The sequence below is a fragment of the Tenrec ecaudatus genome, chromosome 14 (genome assembly GCF_050624435.1).
Source record: "Tenrec ecaudatus isolate mTenEca1 chromosome 14, mTenEca1.hap1, whole genome shotgun sequence".
In the NCBI taxonomy this organism is placed as follows: Eukaryota; Metazoa; Chordata; class Mammalia; order Afrosoricida; family Tenrecidae; genus Tenrec; species Tenrec ecaudatus.
Genome location: NC_134543.1, coordinates 48173889 through 48178983, shown reverse-complemented (window position 1 = coordinate 48178983; position 5095 = coordinate 48173889). Strand labels below are relative to the sequence as shown.

The window sequence follows — 5095 nt, the reverse complement described above, 5'->3', positions numbered from 1 at the left end:
TTTATTGGGGGCTCATACAACTATTAACACAATCCATCCATCCATCCATTGTGTCAAGCACATTTGTACATTTGTTGCCATCATCATTCTCAAAACATTTGCTTCCTGCTTGAGCCCTTGGTATCAGCTCCTCATTTTCCCCTCTCTCCAGGTTCCCCTGCCTCACGAACCCTTGATAATTTATAAATTTTTTTTCATATCTTACACTGTCCGACATCTCACACCATCATCAATGTTTAAAAGCATTTTCTTTCTACTTGAGCACTTGGTATCAGCTCCTCATGTTTTAAAAAGTCATTTTATTGGGGACTCATACATCTCATCACAATCCACACATACATCCACTGTGTCAAGCACATTTGTACATCTGCTGCCATCATCATCCTCAAAGCACCCTCTTTCTATGTGAGCCCTTGGGGTCAGCTCCTCATTTCCCCCTTTCCCTCTCTCTGCTCCCTCCCTCACGAACCTTTGATAATTTATAAACTATTACTATTTTTTCATGTCTTACCCTGTCTGATGTCTCCCTCAAACCATCTTTCTATTGTCTGTCCCCCAGGGAGGGGGTTATATGTAGATCATTGTGATCATTTCCCCCTTTCTCTCCCACCTTCCACTTACCCTCCTGGTATCGCTACTCTCATTATTAGTCCTGAGGGGTTTATCTGTCCTGGATTTCCTGTGTTTCCAGCTCTTATCTGTACCAGTGTACATCCTCTGGTCTAGCCAGATTTGTAAGGTAGAATTGGGATCATGATGGTGGAGGGGAGGAAGCGTTAAAAAATTAGAGGAACGTTGCATGTTTCATTGGTGCTACACTGCACTCGGACTGGCTCATCTCTTCCTTGTGACCCTTCTGGGAGGGATGTCCAATTGTCCACAGATGGGCTCTGATCACCACTCCACAACCCGCCCCGCCTCCCTTCACGTTGGGCATGATTTTGTTCTGGGTCTTTGATGCCTGATACCTGATCCCGTCGACAACTCATAATCACACAGGCTGGCGTGCTTCTTCGATGTGGACTTTGTTGCTTCTCAGCTGGATGGCAGCTTGTTTATCTTCAACTCTTTAAGACAATAGAGGCTATATCTTTGATAGCTGGGCAGCATCAGCTTTCTTCACCACATTTTATTATGCACACATTTTGTCTTCAGTGATTGTGTCGGGAAGGTGAGCATCATAAGATGCTGGATTATTAGAACAAAGTGTTCTTCTGTTAAGGGCGTACTTGAGTCGAGGCCCAATGTCCATCTGCAACCTTAATTCTTAACCTATAGATATAAGTACACAGATCGATTTCCCTCTTGTTATATATAAATATATTTACATATGTACATGCCTGTATTTAGACCTCTATAAATGTCCTTTGCCTCCTGGTTCTTTCTTTTTTCCAGAAGATTATTTTAATAGTTACAAAACATTTTTTCAGGAATCAGTATAAAATAGTAATTGATATCTCCGTAGTTATCAGGATTATACATGTTTAAGATCTTGGCTAAGTGGGTCTGATATCAACAAAAGGTCTTGGACTGTTGGCTCAGAAATCACTCTAGGAAGCCCACCCTGTTGATGTCTGCCACGCTTAGCTCTTGTGAGATGGCCTGATCCTTTAACAAATAGTATCTCTCTCCTCTATTCATTCTTTGGAGGCTTGTAGTGAATTCGGCAGCGTTCACTAAACACCTTTCAGCTCCTGTCATGTACTACTTCTTCAACATTCAGCTCTGACTGCATCCATTTCAACTCGGTCTGTTCTTTTCTAAGTTGCTTTAATAATGTTAAATCATCCAAATTCTTTTCTCTCTCTTCCTGGAGATTTGTTACTACTGCTGAGGTCTGAGCTATACAATTTTTTATGGCTCTGCCCGTATTGGAATGCAATACCTTCCAAGACTCCTAGAGTTGTTTACAGGTTTGCCTGGCATCAATTTTCCCTGCAAATGAAGCCATTGGAACTGTAGTGTTTAATTTGTGTACTATTCTGTCATCAGTTATCCTCATCACCTTGAGTAATTCCTATACAGGTTTAAAATAAAAGAATAATAACCTGGAATTCGGTGAACTCCTCACAGTTCACAAAGCCACTGGGTGCCGCCATATTGGATGAGCCACCTACTGGTTCTTTCCTCTATTTCCTTTTACTTCCCTCTTGTCCCACCATCATGTTTGACTTTCATTCGAGTTTAGTCATTCCTCGCTGCTACATTGCCCTTGATTAAGCCCCACTAGGCATCGTACACTCTTCTCTCCACTGATTTTTGTTCACATGTTGTTCCCTTGTCCCTGGGTTGGTTTCCACGCCCCCCTGCCTTTCTCCCACCTCCCCTTCTCCCCTATCCCCCCAGAACCCTTGGTCCCATTCTTTTCATCTCCAAACGGTTTATCCCACCTATCTTATCTAGATAGACATGCAGAGACATTAATGAGCACAAACACCAGGCAAAGCCAAACGAAACAATAAAGGAAGGAAAAACGAACAAAACAACAAAAAATAGCAACAAAAAGAAAGCCACTGAAAAAAAATGGAAAAGCCTATAAATAGCTCAAGGTCTGTTTGTTGACCTTTAGAAGTGGTTTCCAGTAGAGTCTGATGGGGTTCCACACTCTGTCTCCAAAGTCTATTTTTGGTATTCCCTTCGGATTTCATCGCTTTGCTCCCCTTGCTGCTTTGTTGCGTGCCCTTAGTGTTTCACCCCAGTGTGATGGGGTCAGATTGGGTACAATTCCTGCATTTTGTCTCCAGTGTTCTCCCCCATAGTGCTATGGTTCAGTGAGGGACATCGTGTCATGTGGTGGGGTTGGCCCTATGGTCTTCTCTGTGCATTGTCTGCTCTGAGCAGGAATGTCGTCCTCGGGGCTTGTGGGCCAGGATGTGTTCCCCTCCCTCTCCATCCCTCTTTGTTTCTCCTCTGTGCTCTACTCAGATGTGCCCCTCTCCCCAAGCTGTAGCTTCAGTGTTGTCCTCTGAAGTGCATTCTTCTGGTGTGTGTGTGTGTCCACATAGTTGATGTGGTAGTCACCTAATCTGGTGTCAATTTAAGATTAAGAAGGTAGGGGTAGAGTCTAGGCTGCCAATCTGGAGATTGCCAATGAGACTTCTATGTGGGCATGACCCTCTCCTGAGAATTCTGGGAAATCTGGTACTTCCTCCTTGGAGGTGGAAGGCACCTCTTTCTCTGCTACTCCCTGGGAGACATTGTAGAAGGCAAGCCACATGGATGCTACCAGACCTCAGAAGCTGGAGAAGCCACAGAGAGACCCCTGCCAGCACTGAGATGCTTACAACGCCACTGGACCCAAAGACTTTCTACTTTATAAAGACTTGTGACCATCCTGCATTTGGCATCATTGCATGTGTTTCATGAATCTGAAGAGGTTTTTATAGATTGATATTGGACATATGAGCTAACATCAGACTTATGGACTTGATCTGGACTGGCCTGGGATGTTTTCGCAATGTTCAATTACTCTTGTATATAAACCTCTCCCTTATATACATATGTGTGTTTACAAATTTGTTTCTCTAGTCTACCCAGACTAGAGTTGGGATTGAGGCCAGCCCTGCAGTAGGTCCTTAGTCTTATGAGTTACCCAAGCTTACGAGTATTTTTATAAGATATTTTGTGAAGTATATGGGACAAGGTGACGAAAGTCTTTGCAAAGAAAGCCTTGCAATAAAGCTATCACTTTTGAAACTCCTTCATTTGGCCTCTTCTCAGTAAAGTTCTCTGTAGTCCAGTTGTTTGGAAAGTAAATGATTTGAAGTGTGCTGTGCAGCACTACACATGAGCCTTTGACAACGCATCCCCCTGCCAGCGAGCTGACTCGATGAGAGAGGACTCGGTGAGAGAGGACTCGGTGAGAGAGGAGTGCTGTATAAGGTATCCAGGGCTGTTCATCGTTATGGAATCAGACAACCTCATCTTTATCCCACAGAACATAGAACCCTCCAAAAAAATGATAGCATGGACTGACCTAAGTACCAAATGAGGGTTTCACATGGAAAAATCGACATTGGCAACAGAAACAATTGTTTTTCTAATAGCTTCTTTTTGTACCCTCCACCCTTTAATGCAGAACATTTACTTTCAACACACGCTAAGTAAAAATGTATTGCTGTAGAAATAATAGACACCTTTATTAAGCAAAAGTATCCACATGGGAAGATATTGGTTTTTGCTCTTTTTATATTATTTGATTATTATATTTGTAATCATTTTATTACGGGCTCATACAACTCTTATGACAATCCATACATGCGTCAATTGTGTAAAGCACATTTGTACATTCATTGCCCTCATCATTCTCAAAACACTTGCTCTCCACCTAAGCCCCTGGCATCAGCTCCTTAGTTTTCCCCTCCCTCCCCACTGACTCCACCTTCATGAACCCTTGATAATTTATAAATTATTATTTTGTCATATCTTGCCATGTCCAACATCTCCCTTCACCCACTTTTCTGTTGTCCGTCCCCCAGGGAGGAGGTCACATGAAGATCCTTGTGATCTGTCCCCCCTTTCCAAGCCACCTTCCCTCCACCCTCCCAGTATCACCACTCTCACCATTGGTCCTGAAGGGATCATCTATCCTGGATTCCCTGTGTTTCCAGTTCCTACCTGTACCAGTGTACATGCTCTGGTCTAGCCAGATTTGTAAGGTAGAATTGGGGTCATGATTGTTTCTTGACGTCAGTCTATATATTTCTGAAGGCAATGCTCCCAGCACTCTTGTTCTTCCCTGAGTAATTCCAAGCCCTCGACATCTACCACATCACAATGACAATTAGGGCATCCTCAATTTGACACTCAAATTATGTTCCTTTTAAATATTCTTGGAGAACTGGGAACAAAAGACGTCTGAAGGGGCAAGATCAGGATCGCAGGATGGATGAAGCATGCTTTCCAGGAGAAATTCTCCTCTGGTGGCCCTTGCTCACCTTGGAGAGTGAGCAATGATCCATTGTTGGTTGGGGAAAATTTCCTCTCCTGGCCTTTTCCTCACTAATGCAGTTTTCAATTCTATTAAGACTTCTTCCTAATAAGACCCTTGTGATTGTCCTCTACTCTTTGAGAAAATTTGTCACGATTATCCCTT

General features: G+C 43.1%; 1 pseudogene; it reads right to left on the bottom strand.

Moving 5' to 3' along the window:
- Window positions 1–1633: 1633 nt before the first annotated feature.
- Window positions 1634–2099, bottom strand: LOC142426515 (protein MIX23-like; annotated as a pseudogene).
- Window positions 2100–5095: the final 2996 nt, after the last annotated feature.